A 17,393-nucleotide genomic window follows, 5' to 3' on the forward strand; every position below is an offset into this window, starting at 1 on the left:
CCTCTCCCTTAAGTTTCATTAAAAAACAAACACTAATTTGTAGTTTTCAGCTTGTTAGAAATTAACCTTCCCCTATTGGGTGCTCTGTGGCCAAAATTTTCATGGTATGGTTATCATTCTTCATCTTATGCCTTTTGGCTTGTATGTTCATGCACAATTATCATGCAGATCTCCTTCATATGATGATTTATAGGTGCAAAGGAGACTTGTATTCAAAGATCATTTGTCAATACAGGTTGAGTACCTCTCTGAAATGTTTGTGACCATTAAGATTTGTTTTTCTGTTCTTTCTTTCTCATTTTTAATTGTCCTTTTTTTTAAAAAAAAAGTATTTGCGTATATATGAGTTCTCTTGGGAATGGGACCCAGGGCTGAACAACAACAACAAAAAATCACTTATATTTCACATATTCCTCCTATACACACAGCCTTAAGGTAATTTTACAAAAAAATTTTAAAATAATTTTGTGCATTTTAACAGTGCATCACATGAGGTGGTGTATGTGGAATTTTCCACTTGTGGCACCATGTCAGTCCTGAAAAAGTTTTGGATTTTAGAGCATTCTGGATTTCAGATTTTCAGATTAAAGATACTCAAGCTACAATAAGAAAATCTAGAGAATTATTTAATAATTCTTGGTAATTTACAGGATATTTAATAATCATGAAGATTTCAAATGTAAAAAATAATTGTGTATGACAAGGACAAGGACCAAAAGGCTACTGGAAAAAGACTCAAACTGGAAGGCAGGGATTCATAACCCCAGGGCAACGGGAGCACAAAACAGCTTCACCTTATGCTGAAAGTGGCACCGACTTCCTAAACTTATATGCACTCAGAAACATTACTGCTTTTCAAAAGATAACAGACTAAATAAACAGACTTTATAGATATTTTGACTGAAGTACAACCAGAAGGCTATAAGATAACTGTCAAAAGAAGTTTCTGTAAAAAAGCTGACCACCTTGTATAGATTTCATCATCTTTAAGTTGGTGCATAATGACTAGGCAGAAGTAAAAAAATTTTCTGAGCCCATAACAAATCTAATTTATATTGTGAAGCCAACTGATCATTTTTGGCTTTGTTATTTGAAGAAAGAATTTTTTAGAGAAGTATTTACAAATACTATATATGCTTCGAACAATTTTTAACAATTGGGATCATGCAAAGCTAAGTGGAATTTATCATTTCTATGCTATATTCTTTCCACCAAGGAAAAAAATTTGAGACAAGGACTTGTTATGTTGCCTAAGCTGTCCTAGAATTCCTGGGCTCAAGCAATCCTTCTGCCTCAGCCTCAGAGTAGTTTGGGGATAACAGGTGTGTACCACCACAACCAGCCTGAACATCTTAGGTTGATTTGGAGCCTTTTTTATTGTTATCATCTTGATTTTTTTGTTTGTTTGTTTTTAGATTTTTGCAGTGCTGGGTGGGTGGAGCCTAGGGCCTCATGCATGCCAGGCAAGTGCTCTACCACTAGGCCAAATCTTCCATCCCCAAAATATTATTTTTATTTTAGTTTAACAAGATTAGAATGTTTGGGCTGGGGTTGTGCCTCAGCAGTAGAGCACTCACCTAGCACATGCGAGGTTCTAGGTTCGATCCTCATCACCACACAAAAATAAATAAATAAATAAATAAATAAATAAATAAATAAATAAAATAAAGGTATTGTGTCCAACTACAATTGAAAAATAAATATTAAAAAAAGAGGGCTGAGGTTGTGGCTCAGTGGTGGAGCGCTTGCCTAGCATGTGTGAGGCACTGGGTTCGATTCTCAGCACCACATATAAATAAATAAATAAATAAATAAATAAATGTATGTTCACTGACAACTTAAAAAATATTTTAAAAAAGAGATTATAATGTTTTTAAGTGCTTAAAATTTTGAATTTATAACATATTAGTGACTTAATTTATTCATAAAATCTTCCGAAGAATAAGAGTACAGCTAACATTTATATGGTACTTTTTATTATACAAACACTAATAAACATGCTTAACTTACATAATCTTCACAGCTGTATGAGGTATGCATTAGGATTACCACATTTCACAGATGAGCAAAGAGAGATAAGTGAATTGCCCAAGGTTATCAGCAAGTAAAGAGCAGAGCCAACATTTGAGGCTAAGTGTGCCATTCTATGCACTGTTTGAGAAAAGCATCTGCAAATGCACACACAGGTTCAGGATGAATTCTCACAGCAAAGGAAAGGAAATGGGGTACCATGTCTTTGCTGTGTCAGGAGAAACAATGCCAGAGACCAGCAGATTCTCAAAGCCAGCTGTTCCTGGCCACTTCTTCTGGCTGCACACTAAAAATGTTGCAGAATCAACTCGGAAGACATTTATAATATTCCTTTTGTAAATGTGATTCCCAGGCTAGGTTACCTTTCCTCCCCTAACTTTTCTGCTTATGTTTAAGTTCAAATAAAGGGGATAGAAATGCCCTAGAACAGTACACCTAGACACGGTCAGATTGTTGTTGTCAAGGAGGTGATGGAAGGAGGGAAGGAAAGACATTACAAAAGAGTGTCCCAGGAAGACCTTGTGCATATGTCTTCAGGCCCCCATTTTGCTCCAACTTACAGAGCTCTTTGTGTCTATTTTGGAGGAATTATCCAAAAATATCATCTGAAATATGGCCTCCATGGCTACAAAAGCTGATAAACTAATAGTGTCATGGTAAAACCTTGGGTCAGAAGTCAAAAAGATCAGAATCCTTATCTCCAACTGGCTATAAGCAAGCCACAATTAGGTCTGGGTAGGTAATTTAGCAGGGCCGGGATTTAGTTATCTCATTTAGGACAGTCCCACAGATTTCTTAGATGTTTAGTCATATTGGTAAACAAGTAAATAAAATTATATAAAAGAAGAAAAAGGTATGTTATTAATCTCACCAAATACAGCCGAAGAAAGCAAACAAAAATTTCATTCTTAAAGAAAGAAAAGAGGTAGGGTAAGGTAACAGTGATGAAGGAGACTAATGATTAGATGTTCCAGGTACGTTTTCTTAGTGCTCAGAATAACTCTGGGGGCTTGATCCAGTGATGTGATTTGTCAATATCCCCAAAGGCTTAAACAAATTTTTTTTTTTTTTTTTTGGTGATGTTCTTTAGCTTGATGAAGATAATTTATGGGTAACACATCCATATGGTCTTACTAAGGTAATAAACAATCAAAATTCATTTAACAACATGGTCCCTACATCATGCCTTTGCTGTTCTCAGAAGCAAATTAAACACAGATATGTTTGTATGGTAACATCTTAGAAGGGAAGGGAGGAGGGATGGGAATAGGAAAGACAAGAATGAATCAGACATATCTTTTCTATCCTCATATATAAATATGTGAGCAATGTAACTCCACATCATGTACAACCACATTAACGGAATCCTAATTGGAATAAATTATTCTTATTCTATGCACATATAATATTTCAAAATACACCTCACTTCATGTTAAAAAAAAAAAAAAAAAACCCTCGGCCTCTGTCATCTTTGGGCCTGCCTAGGTAAGTCTGGAATTCCGAGAGCAGGTCATCAGGAAGGGAAGCCTGAAACACTGGGACAAAAGGTAAAGCTGCTGTCCACAGGCAGAATTTCTTCTTCAGTTGAGCCTTAACTCCGCTTTTAACTTATTGTATCAGAACTCATTCTCAGATTATCTTCAAAACTTTAGATCAATTTATTACAGATTTTAATAACATCTATGAAATACATTCACAGTAATATCTAGATTAGTGTTTAAGTGAATTACTGGGGACTGTAGCCTAACTAAACTTAAACATCAAAATGACAATCTCATATGCCAAAATAAATAAATAATGTGCTTTCCATTTTTTATTTTGTAAACTTTATTTCTTCCCTGTGGATTTACGTAAGGAGTTAATGGCTACCAATTTATTTTGAGACAAAATGTGTATAAAGTGTGTAATTCTTACTAGTTATAACCTTCTCCTTTAATGTTTTTCATTAAAATGTTTGTATATGTCAAAAAAATATTAGTATCTTATTATCTTAAAAAATATATCTTAGAAGCCCATATTTGGCTTCTAACTCTCACTCTGCCATTTGATGAGAATTTTAACAGTCTCCTTGGTCCTGTTTCTTCTGCCCTACTTCAAACTATGCTAAATAATTAACCTTTGACTTATTATAATTTAAAAACATGATTTACCTTATATCTCTATTCTTCAGGTAAGCACACAGGATAGGTCACACGAGAAAGGAAATCAGTCACGAGCAATCACCCAACAGCTTCCATCCACTATTTAGGTATCTGAATGGAGCAAGAAAGAGGCTGTTTTTGGAGGCCTAATGCAAATCCCCTTTCCCACCAGGACTAAAACCAATTACATAAAATCTTAAGGAATAGTTGCTTCATTCAGGTTCATTAGACAAAAGCATTAAAACTAAAGAAAATAATTTCATAAGGTTGAAGGTTAAAGGTCCAGTCCCTTAGAACAAGACATGATTAACTGAAAGCAAGTTAAACAATGGAAAGTTACTGGGTCAGCTCAGAAGCCAACACCAATGGACCTACAAGTAAAGTACCTTGTTACCAATTGACCATCATATGCATTCAGATGCAAACTTAGTAAATAATAACACTCATTAGTACAAATACTGATTAAAATAGTTGGTGTTTAAAAAGTCTTTCTGGAAATATTTAAACTTGGGAAATAAAAATGTTCCAAGCAATCTGAAATTGCTTGCATACCTTGATTTAAGGAGCCCATGTATTTTACTAGCATCAAAAGCAGAATTTATAGTAGCAAAGAAGACTAGACCTTTCTGATAATGATTTGCAATCCTAGATTTGAAATTTTTCTCTGGGTAGCAGACTGTTCCAATTTTTACCCTAGACATGACATACACACCTGGGTCAAAAAGTTGGAAATGGCAGCTGATGTTCTAATTTTTGCATTAGAACTTTGTTAATTAAAATAACAATTTCTACCTTAAAGACTTTTGGAACAAATAAATATAAACAAATTTAGTTAACTCTTATCAGTGTATATATTTGAATCATGTGAGGAATTATGTGTGGTTTCTCTTTATAAATAAATGATGTTGGCGTAGTGATATTCTATGAGCAAAAGTTAATACAGTTTTCTATCAAGTAACAAAGATTCCTGATGAAGTATCTAAAATTCATGTAAATGGCAACAAATGGGAAAATTCTAGGCCCTTCATAAAATAAACCAAACTTATGAACATTTCCCCCATATCAACAACACACACTTATAGAAAGCTTTTCAAGGTATATGTCCGCATGTAAAACAAGGGCTCCACATTCAAAGTCAAAAGTGAAGCACTGTGTGTTGTGGCTTCAAGAAAAGTGAGAACACTTTAGAGTTCAACATTTGCTTTTCTCTTACTTTTAACAGAGATCCAATTAACCTTAAATCACTGTGCTATTATTTTGCTAATAAAGAACTCTTGATATCATGTTGTATTCTTAAATGTGTGCGTATTGTGTGTGTGTTTCAATTCAAAAATAAATATTTTGAGAGGCTGGTGTGTATATACAGTCCAGTGGTAGAATGCACACTCAGCATTGCAAAAGGCCCTGGGCTCAACCCACAACATCAAATAAATAAATAAATAAATTAATTAATTAATTAATGCTTTCAAAAAGAAATCTTTATAGTTATTGAATAAAAAGATGTCATGTACTTACTTATGGGCTGCCCTTTGGCCATGGGTACAAATTAACAATAATAATGGGTTTTTGAAATAACCCTGAAAGTTCCTCCCTAACCTTTTCCTCTTCTGAACTTTAGAGTCCCCCATTTTCTTGGGAAACCCCGTACCTGAGATATGATCCACCCAGACACCCTGGAATGAGAAAGATTCTGCAAATTCAGGAATAAGAAAGACGCTGATTACCTACATTTCCTCTCTCCAAATGGCATAGCACTCTCGGCCATGTTTAATTGCTATAGAATATCATGAAGGCCCTGCCCAACTCCTAGACCGACATGCAGTCACATATTCCCCATACCATTCCCTAACATTCTCTCCTCTCTTTAAAAAACAAAGTCAAGAGAAGTCACTTGCGATCCAAGGTCATTGGTTCTCTCCCCTTCCCTATGTTCTTACCCATTTTTGTAGCAGGCCCTGCAGTTTTACAGTTCACTGCTTACACAGGGCTATCTCCTCTGCTGGTTATGAGCTGCGAGGACAGAGTCCATGTCTTATTTGTTGGTGGCACTGGCTGTTAGCCAACTACCTGACATTCTGGGCCTAGAATGGCTGCCGCATGAATACATCAGCCCACACACTCAAAGACACCAGAGTTACCTTACCCTTTTCCAAAGAAGCACAGGTATCTTTCTTTTCTACATGAGTCAGTGGTGTGTTTACAGAATTGGGTGCCTATCAAATACAAGTCCCGTCTGACTTTCTATGGTTTACTTCATGTAACTGCAACTTCTATTACAGCATATCTTACATAAATAGGTGGGATATGATGTAAGGTGTAAAGAACACACCATATCTGGCTTCAGAACATCAAAGCAATGCTGATGTAGCTTTTTGATATATAATTTTCAAAGTACGTAATTCTGAAAATCCTTGGAGAGGCTTCTCAAATGATTTATGGTTATAATCTCTGTAATTATAGTCCTTGGAATCATTAAGGAATAAGTAAATCCTTGAACAGGGTCCTGCTTATCTTTGTAATTTCTTCATTCCTTCATGATTCAGCCGTCCGGGAGTTGTGGAGAATGGAGGGTGAGCCACCCCAGCCCCAGAGCTTAGATAATTAGGGACTCTGGTTCCAGAGCTTCCCAAACATGGACATTGAAATGAACAAGCACTTCATGAGGTTGGCATCCTTCTGCCCCCATCTGAGTTACGAGAAGTAAAATTTCTAACAAGTGGCAGAAATGGGATTTGAATCCAGGCAGTGTAGGTTCCACTATGTTCTGTTGTTACTTTCTGCTATTTTTTTTTTTTTTTTTTAACAATCAGGACATACTATGATTTTCCCCTAACAGCAGCAGGTTTGCTTCCCTGAGAGTCTTTCTGGGCAGATGGCACACCTTTTCCCCTTCAACGCTTCCTGGGGGCAGTTACCACAGAGGTAACCGGCTGTTTGCCCTGTGAGGTGACATCCTTCCAAATATTAGCTGGTCCCACCTTCTTACATACAGTTACCAGATCTGGGTCATCTGACTCCCTCAGTGCCTCTGAGAATGTTTATCCACTCTCTGGTGACTTAGAAGAGGGGCATTTCCTGGAAATACTGAGGTTGGACATTTCATTGTAGTGAGGTGTTTAGAGTATGTGAATCACTCCTGTTGCCTAGTAACTCATTTGTGTTTAACAGGATGAAGGCAACTGAAGCACAGGTACAGTCGGGCACAGGGCAGATATTTATTCAGCACAAGCCCCTCCCAACACTGGACTGTTGATTTAATGTTTAAATCTTGACACCGTTTTCCCACTTCCTTACTAGTCATAGAAGCTCCTTCAATCTTTCTTTGTAAGTCAGGAGAATTCAGAAAGTATTATATTCTGCAAAAAATCACCACATTCCTTATAGCTGAAATAAAGGTCACATTATTTTTCCTATTGAATTCTCTTATGGTGTTTGGAGGGCAGGCCGCTTATCCCCAGAGCTTGTATAATTACACACTATGGTTCTAGAGCTCCCCAAATATAGATATCAAAAAATGTGCAGCCAACTTTACAAGGGAGACATCCTTACTGCTCTCATCTGAGGTATAAGAAGGGAAACTGAGAAATCTAGCAAGTGACAGAAAAGGCAATTATAGGATCCTTGCAGGTATAGGGAACTGGAATTACCCAGGGTCATGGAGGTTACTTGTCATCCCTAGAAGAATGAGTTTTCTCATGAATTCACTGTTAACGTAATGTACTCATAAACAGCACTGAGTCACTAATTCTGACCTCATAGTTAAGAGATAATTTTTTTATGGATAACAGGACCATTGACTCATTTGGTGGGCTATATTCCAGACTACAGAATTGTTAACACTCAAATGTACATACTTTCTTCTTCTTTTTATAAAACTTTTTTGAAAAAAATTTTTAATAGTAGATGGTCATGATATCTTTTTATTTATTTATTTGTTTATTTATTTATTTGTTCTGTAGAGGAGGAAGAGTTTATTTGAGGGCTCACGGTTTATTTATTTTTTGAATGTGGTGCTGACAATTGAATCCAGTGCCTCACACATGCTAGGCAACCCCAGCCCCCCCCTTTTTTTCTTATAACAAGAATTGATTAGCACAATATAAATAGTTTCAAAAATTAGGGGATTCACCCTCAAATACCATAAGGAATAGAAATCATGGGACAGCTAGATTAAGGTCACCTTACTAATCTTTTGTCTTCAAATTAAAGATAACATGGTCTTTAAGTCACTGTAGAAGCCAAAAATTTGGAATAAAAACACTTTGGTTTTGCATCCTATATAAAGTCTCCACCAGTTATTACTTTACCCATATATGTTATGGCTCCATCACTTTCCTGGTCATTTCTATACACTAATGGATAGAATTTATTCAAAGGAAGAAAAAATATTTTTTAAAGCCATACGTGATATATATACACACACACACACACACACACACACACACACACACACATATATATCTAGCATGGGTGGGTATTTCCGGTTTATTTATTTTTTATTTGTTGTTCTATTTTATTTAAATGTTATACCTCTGCCCATGGGATATACCTGTTACAGACACAAGAAGGTAAGATATAAGGGTATAACTAAATATTACTTCTAATCTTAAAGAGAAAGTTCTAGATCTTAAATTTATTTATTACTTTCAGACTAAAGGATACCAAAATAATTTTAGAAATTTTTCTTCTTTCTTCTCATCAAATAATATTCATTATTATTGGGGTTTCAGTAAGCTGATACCCATAAGTACTACAAAAGTCAAATAGATAATTTTGCTTTGTTTTTCACAGCTGTAAATGGGTATATGTTTCCTTAGTAAATTTCATCTTAAACATGTTAAAACTTTATCTTCTATGAATTTTTCCCCTTAAATATGTCTCTCAAAAAGAGAAATCTTTCCATGTCTAAAAGCTTCTTAAATTCTACCAGATCAGATTCTTAGCAGATTTAAGAAAAGAGTACTCTCATTATCTAGAACTGGCTAGTTGTAGGTTAGAATAACAAGTGGAAAGAAATATGAGGATAAATTGCTCTCCAAAGTATTTTAAAATCCTTAACCATGTCTAAAGCACGTTTTCCTAATTTGGGGTTCTCATAGTTGACAGGTAGACCTCCGAAAGCTGTAAAAACTATCTTGGCTCCTACATATAATGGAGAAAACAAAGTATTCAGTTCTGTAAACTCTCAAATGGAGTTAGGTCCTGAGCAATGAACTGCCAGCAGATGGCTAAGGATTTAATTAATAATTTGTTGCTGAGGACCTGCTTAATCAAACTGTAGTTTTCTAAAAAAAAAGAATATTTTTTTCAATGTTGTAATTGAATATTTCTAATTATTAAATAGGAGTAGAGTTCTCTACCTCTGACAGTGAGCACAGTTTATTGCATTTGTGTACTCTGAAAGTGAAATTACCATTAATTTTCTCATATTTTGAAAATGTATCTAACCTTAATTTAGCTACCTGTTACGGCCAGGCAAACAAGACAGACCTTGTCCCTGATATCATAGATCTCGTGAACTGGTTGGGGAAACAAATAAAATCACACAGGGAGTAAATGTTTGCAAAATTAAAAGTTCAAGACTATAGAATACATTGCCAAGGCACACAAGCCATTCCGGAAAGTTCAGAGAAGGCTTCTTGGAAGAAACTCTAAACTGAGATCAGAAGGACAAAGCGTCAGGCACATTGGGGTGGGATCAGTAAAGACAGATGAGGTGGTGTGTTCAAAGACCTAAGAAGCAAAGCAAGGTATGCATATTTAGCAATGGTGAGTAAGCTTGGCAGAAATGGGGGAAGGTTGGCTCTGGAATAGCCTGGTAAGACCTAAAATACTTGGGTTTTGTTCCAAGGTTAAATGGAATCAGGGAGCAACACACTCAATTTTGTATTTTTTAAGATCCCACATATGATTTCTTATGCTCAGTGGAAAATGAAATTATTCTTTTACCCAAGGGTAAGTGTGTAGGAGTCTCCATATAACCAGTTTTCTGTAGTGCCAGTGAGATGTTACCATGTGACCAGGGAATAATAGGGGCTCAGCCTAGGAAGTACAATCTGAATTCCAAATCCAGTTCCACCACATTCTAGCAAATCACTTAACTTTGGGAAATTCACTTAAACCCTCGATGCTTCAAAGCAGAGGTAATAATAACTACCTCACAAGGCTGTTATGAAAACTAAAGCATTGAGAATAGAGGCTGCCACCATGTCAAACACAAACCAGTCAACCCTGGGATTGAGAACCATTGTTCCTGGCTATATTTAACATTTTAAAACTATATATATATATAAACTCTGGGGACTGGAGGTGTAGCTCTGAGGTACATGATGTGCTTAGCATACACACAGTCCTGGGTTACAGTCTCAACATCAAATAAAATAAATAAAAACTTTTATCTTTAGAAGCTATTTCAGTTCCTTAGGAACAGCAGCTTAAACAAATAAATCTTTATGTTTAACTGTCTTACACATTTTTCTATTTGAATTTTTAAAAATTCTAAATAGAATGCAAATCCAACAATAATTATACAAAAATAAAGTCTGATTTCTATCTTTGGGCTTTGTGCCATATTTGGGCAAAACTCTCCTGTCCTGCAAATCAGCATTTACATGGCCTAATTGGCCAAAAAGTGGCCCTGATCTGGCGTTTCTAGGACTACTTATTTGCAGATAAGCTTCAGAGTCAAAGCATAATTCAGAAATCAGACTACTTAATTAAACTTCTGTGCCTATGAATCCAAAAGAATTTGGTAAACCATTTTTTGAATAATTATAGAGAAAGAAAGCAAGGAGCTTGTATATCTAAATACAAACATTAAGATAACCAAGAATCAGTCATGTAGCTTCACGACTAAGCATAAAACGATCTAATTCCCAGGGGAGACTTCTTGCCATCTCCATTTTTTAGGTGTAAATGCTAAATCAGTCTATTCAAAAATCTGAAAGACTGGACATTTTACAATAAAACACAGAGGACAAGTTAAGACCTAGTGCTAAAAGTCAATTATGTGCTAACATATCTGTGTCATTTGCACTAATACTGCAGAAGACAGAATATCTAAGTTTTTACAATGCTGAGTGTCTGCAAGGGGTGTGACCACCCTCATGTCAATGACTCACTAGGAGGCTTCAGAAAACTCTGCCTATGGCAATACTCACAGCTATGATTTATTGCTGCAAAGGGATACAAAGCAAAATCAGCAAAGGAAAAAGGCATTTGGGCAAAGTTTGGAGATGACCAGGCACAAGCCTTCAAATGAGCCTCTCCCAGTGGAGGCATATGAGATGTGCTAATTTTACCAGCAACAGGTGTGAAGTAGTGTAGACCAGGGTTTTAAATTTTTATTTATTTTTAATTTTTTTTTATTGAGGTTGGTCACTAACACATCCTCTGCCTGACATAAACCTAAATTCCATACTCCCTGCAGGAAAGCAGGTGCTCAACATATACCATGTTTTTTCCAAAAATAGTGTAGAAGCTGGCTGTGATGGTACACACCTATAATGAGGAAGCTATCTTAGCACTGATTTGTTAATTTTTCCTACATATATTGTTTAGAGAAATTTCTTTATTGCAGAGAAGTATAGTATGCTATTTTTTACATTTTGAAGGGGGAAAATATAAATTCATACTACTATTTCCTTCCATTTGCATAAAGGAATCCAGAAGGATTCATTTAGGTACTGACAACTTGGGAGTCTGAGTCAGGAGGATCACAAGTTGAAGGCTAGCCTCAGCAATGTAGCAAGAGCCAAAATAAAATAAAAAGGGATGGGGATTTAGCTCAGTAATAGGGTGCCCCTGGATTCAATTCCCAGTACGAAACACAAAACAACAAAAATGTGTAGGAATGGTGAACCCTTCCTATCAGGACTGGTGGGAACGCCAAAGGACTGACCCTGCAAGCAGGTCTAAAGGACAGCAGCCTCAGGCCTGCCATTTCAGCTCCCTGCACACTGATTTGTTTCAATTAGCTGTAATATAGGCTCAAGCTATAGTAGAAAGGTACTACTTTTAGTTCAGCTAAGTATATCACATACCTGAGAAACATTTTTATCCTGCTTATTTATCGAATAAACAATGTAGCACTTTAAATAAGGGCAAACATCATCTTCAAATTTATAATAGAAAATTTAAAATGATTTGGCAGACTTTTTTAAATTACCCTCTGGCAACATGTACAATAATTTTTATTAAAAAAAACTTAATTGCAGCTCTATTTGATTTTCCAAGAATTTTCTTTTAAAAATGCCACTGAAAAATTCCGAATAAATATTATTCCCAAATTGGAACTACTATTGAGAAACCATTTAGCCTATCAGGATTGGCAAAACCTCCAGACCCTGAAAACAAGTACCTTCACAAGTTTCTGGTAGAAATGTAGTAAGAAAAGCTACTCTGGAAAGCAGTTTAATGAAATCTGTCAAAATTACACATATACCTTATAACTGCAATTCTCCTTTGCGAGTTTACACAGATGTTATTGCATACATGAAAAGTAGCCTATGTATAGTTATTTATTGCAGCATTGTTTAAAAGCCAGTGATTGGCCTCAACCCAAATGTCCATCAATGGGTCACTATTTACATTGTGGTACATCCTACAATGGACAACACTGTAACTGCTTTAAAAAAAAAATAATGAGGAGCTCTCTTAGCACTGATTTGTTAAATTTTCCTACATATATTGTTCAGAGAAATTTCTTTATTTCAGAAGTAGAGTATGCTAATTTTTTTCATTTTGAAGGGGGAAAATATAAATTCATATTTCCTTCCTTCTACATAAAGGAATCCAGAAGGATTCCTTTAGGTACTGACAACAGAGGCTGGGTGGGGGCTGAATGGCAGAAGCAGAATTTGGTCTCATTTCATAAGTCTGAAAAAAATAATGGATAAAAATTATATACTTCTGGGGCTAGAGTTGTAGCTTAGTGGTAGAGCGCATGCCTAGCACACATGAAACACTGGGTTCGAACCTCAGCACCACATAAAAAAATAAATAAAATAAAGTTATTGGGTCCATCTACAACTAAAAACATTCTTTAAAAATATATAATCCTTTCTCAAGTCCAAGTTAAATTAACCTAGTCCCTTTTTTGGGCTGTTGTTTCAACAAACTTCTAAAAATTCTGGACTGAGTAGAGCAGAAGATTGCTTTATTTTCCAAATCATGTTCCAGCTCTCTCCTTTTCTACTTGTGCCCATCTACCATCTTGCAGGGGGTTTTCCCAGGGTACCTGAGAGAATGAGAGTCCAGTTCTCTATGCCTTCCTGCTCCCATTTGCTTTCTGAGGATATCTGGGAGTTTTTAAAAGATTCTTGAAAGCAAGAATTTGTTTTTTGTCCTCTGCCTCATTTGCTACATGGAAAAGAGGGCCTCACATAGAGAAAGTGTTAAGTATTTGTTGAATAAATGGATTCTTTTCTTCATCCAATGTCAATGGGACAGACAACACCACACAAAGGGAGAGAGAAAATTTGTTGGTGTCAAATATATTAGAAATACTTGCCATTCCTATATTGGCCCAATACAGGCGTTCTGATCCTTGCAACATTCCTAGAATTATTCTGGGTTTTATAGAAGGTGAACAAATAAGCCTAGAGAATGCTGTGTGGAACAATGAACCTTAATTATTCACAACATTTTATTTTTTAATTAACTTGTGATTACATGTACTTTGGGTCCATGTTAGGATGGAAGTCTTTCCAGGGAAACACAACACTAATTAGTCATGAGGTAAAACAATGGCTACCTTAAGTCAAATGAGTTCTAGTCCTAAGGTACCCAGAGGGAAAAAGAAAATCTTTTGCACCAAACAGAAAATCTTTTGCACCAAAAGTGCAATAACTATTTTTATTTTCAAGAATAAAATTATCCTTGAAGTTAATTTCAAGCAGTCTAGCAGTGAATTTATTCACACAATATCGATGTCAATCACACTGAGCACAACTTCTTCCTCCTCAGTGGGCACAGAGACATCTCTTTAACCTTGGAATATATAACTTTTTTTTTTTTTTTGGCACTAGGGATTGAACTCAGGGGCACTCCACCACTGAGCCATATCCCCAGCCCTATTTTGTTTTTTATTTAGAGATAGGATCTCACTGAGTTGCTTAGCACCTCATTTTTGCTGAGGCTAGCTTTGAACTCGTGATCCTCCTGTCTTAGCCTCCTAAGCTGCTGGGATTACAGGCATTCGACATCACACCCAGCCTAACCTTAGAATATGTAACAATAAAAACAGAATAATCGTACTAGTTATACTTCAACAATGTGTTGAATATGTGCACAGCTGACTGATTTACTGTGAAGATTTTTAGTGCCACAAACTTTTCTTAAGCTTGGTTGAGGCCACTGAGCATTCTTTTAGCAGAAAGGTTTAAAACTTTGGGTCTTATGTTCATTTCTCTTGCTGTCATTTAAAACAGCAATCCAATAAGTGAGGAAACATCCATCTACCCGAAAGAGCTCGCCCTTCAAGATTCTCCATAGGATAAAGTAAAAATTCTAAAAATAAAAGTATTTGTGCAATATATTTTGCAGGGCTAGGGGTGGAGGTGGGGATTAAACCCAGAGGCACTTCACCACAGAGCTATATCCCCAGCCCTTTTTATTTCTTAAGATAGGATCTTGCTGGTTTTTCAGCGACCACAAGATCCAGCCCTACACAGGATGCTGGATCTCATTGTCCTTTTCAGTGTTTTACTACTTGCTCCTTACCCTCCAATCCCCTCAATAAAATGATCTAACCCCCCACCCCCCTACACAAAAATAGGATCTTGCTAAGTTGCTTGTGACCTTACTAAGTTGCTGGGGCTGGCTCAAATTTGTGAACCTCCTACTTCAGCCTCTGAGTCACTGGGATTAGAGCTGTGCACCACTGTGCCTGGTTTGTGCAGTATCTTAACTGCAAAAGGGGAGACAGCAGAGAAGTTGAAGAAGTGGTGGCCAGCCAACCTTGAGCTGATGATACAGCATTAGAGAGCACCAATCCTACCATTTGTAGATGATTGCATGGACAAGTCCACCTTGGTCCTGTGGCAGTTAACACTCCAAGTCTTGTGGCAGATGTTCTCCAAGTCTTGTGGCAGATGTTTTCTGAGTGTTGTAGGGCCAGAGGATGCCAACTGTAAGAAGGGGGAATGGTCAGGTTAAGAATGATGCTTTGAGCCATGTGTGGTGGTGCACAACTGCAATCCCAGTGACTTTGGAGGCTGAGGAAGGAAGATCACAAGTTCAAGGCCAGCCTCAGAAACTTAGTGAGGCCCTGTTTTAAAATAAAAAATAAAAGGGGCTGGGGATGTGGTTCAATGGTTAAGCATCGATGGGTTCAATCCCTGGTCTCAAAACAAAAACAAAAAGACTGAAGTTATGGTACATGCAACATTATTTTAAATAAAAGAAGCCAGTCAAAAAGACCACATGTTGCATGATTTAATTTATAAGAAACATACAGAACAGACAAACGTAGAAACACAGAAAGATAAGTGGCTACCAGGGGCTGGGGGAAGAGGAGAACGGGCAGTGAACATGAGTGGGTATGTGGTTTTTCTCCAGGGTGATGTGTTCTAGAACTAGCTAGTGGCTGGCTGTAGATTCAAAATATACCCAAAACACAGAACTACACACTTCCCAAGAATGAGTTTTATGAGATGTGATTACTTCTCAATGAAGTTGTTAGAAAAATAAAAGGAAAAATGTGTACCTGAAATGCCACCTAGTGATGAAATAAACTTCAACCAGCCCCAAAGTTCATACCAGGGTAAGGCCCATCAGAGTAAGTGGCCTAGTGTCACATCTCAGAGGCTGTAGGCTTCCCTCCAGGGGCCACACTTATCCCTTTGAAGAACACTACATATTTGGAGGATATTTTCCTCATCTCAACTTGAACTTTAATCCAGCCACTCCCCTCTGGCAACTCCACCCACCACTACCACTGGCCTGACTCTACTGCTCAATACCATCCTGCTTACCCTAGATCATTTTTTCCTGTGTCCCATTTTCCAAGCTGATCTTTCTAAAAGTTCACACTCCTACTTTAAACCCTTCAGAGTTTCCCCACACTAAAGAGATCTCTAGAGCACTGAGATACCATGTATTTTATTTCTTAGGTATCAGGGGCAAGTCAAATCAAAGCAAATAATTGTTCTTGGGCTTTAAGTTTGTGAATAGTAATAATTTATAACTATTTTTATATGGTATAAATGACACTAATAATATTGCATTTTCTAGATTATATTCAAGTCCATTGCTCTAAACATGGTACCTTCTAGTCACTTACATGTGGGCCCTTGTGAAAGAGGAGAATGGGGCTGCCAGCTATGGCAAAACACAGGTGTAACCCCAGCAACTTGATTTGAGAGGCTAATCCAGGAGGATTGAAATTTTGAAGCTAGCCTAGGTAATTTACTGAGACTCTGTCTCAAAATAAAAAATAAAAAGGGCTGGGAAGGTGGCTTAGTAGTAGAGTATCCTTGAGTTCGATATCCCCAGTATTGGAAGAGAGGAAGGGTGGGGGCGAGGGAGCAGACAGTGAATGGCTAAAAGGTAACAACCGGAAATTGAAGGCAAATACATGCTCACCATTTCAAAAAAAAAAAAATGTTTTTGTACACATCCTAAGGTGGTGTTATGTTATAAAAACGCTCATTTTGAATAGTATCATGAAGTTCGTGATTTATTTTAATATAAAGTTTATGGATCATGCGTAATTTTATAAAGGAATAAAGTAAATGATATAACTTTCAACTGACGGAAGTGAGGTAGAATCAGAGAGCTTGGTAAATACACACCAGGTGTTCTTGATCACAAGATGCAGAGGAAGAGGGAGAATTGTTTCCTGTGACTTAATGTCATTCCCACCTGCTGCCAGGGGCAAGTCACTGCAAAGGCAGCAAAGCCGGTGGTTATGAATAAGGATTCTGAAGTCCACACTTAGCACCTGTGTGACTCCAGGTGAGAGCCCAACCCCCCGGGTGCCTCAGTTCCCTCATCCAATTGGGACAATAACTATGCTCACTTCATAGGATCCCTCAAAGCACTCAAGAATTGAAGGAATTAATAGGAATGAAGAGCTTGGAAATAGCCTCTGGCATTTAGTGTCCTATGCATTTGTTAAAATGGAACTAAGATGGTAAGAGATGGGGGGGGGGGGGAATTCACTGTATTAGTCAACTCTTACACACTGATGGAACCTGGGCTGCATATTTGGTTCTCAAC

General features: G+C 36.9%; 1 protein-coding gene across 1 annotated transcript in view; it reads right to left on the bottom strand.

Moving 5' to 3' along the window:
* The window catches only part of Sgms2 (sphingomyelin synthase 2), an 82,479-nt gene that overhangs the window by 33,979 nt on the left and 31,107 nt on the right, over nt 1–17,393 (bottom strand). Inside the window, exons 2-3 of the mRNA XM_076864237.2 lie at nt 15,172–15,301; nt 4,182–4,283 (exon numbers count right to left, since the gene is read on the bottom strand). The gene's annotated coding sequence lies outside the window, so the exon portion shown is untranslated. The remainder of the gene's footprint in view (nt 1–4,181; nt 4,284–15,171; nt 15,302–17,393) is intronic.

The sequence above is a fragment of the Callospermophilus lateralis genome, chromosome 8 (assembly GCF_048772815.1).
Source record: "Callospermophilus lateralis isolate mCalLat2 chromosome 8, mCalLat2.hap1, whole genome shotgun sequence".
NCBI classification, from domain to species: domain Eukaryota; kingdom Metazoa; phylum Chordata; class Mammalia; order Rodentia; family Sciuridae; genus Callospermophilus; species Callospermophilus lateralis.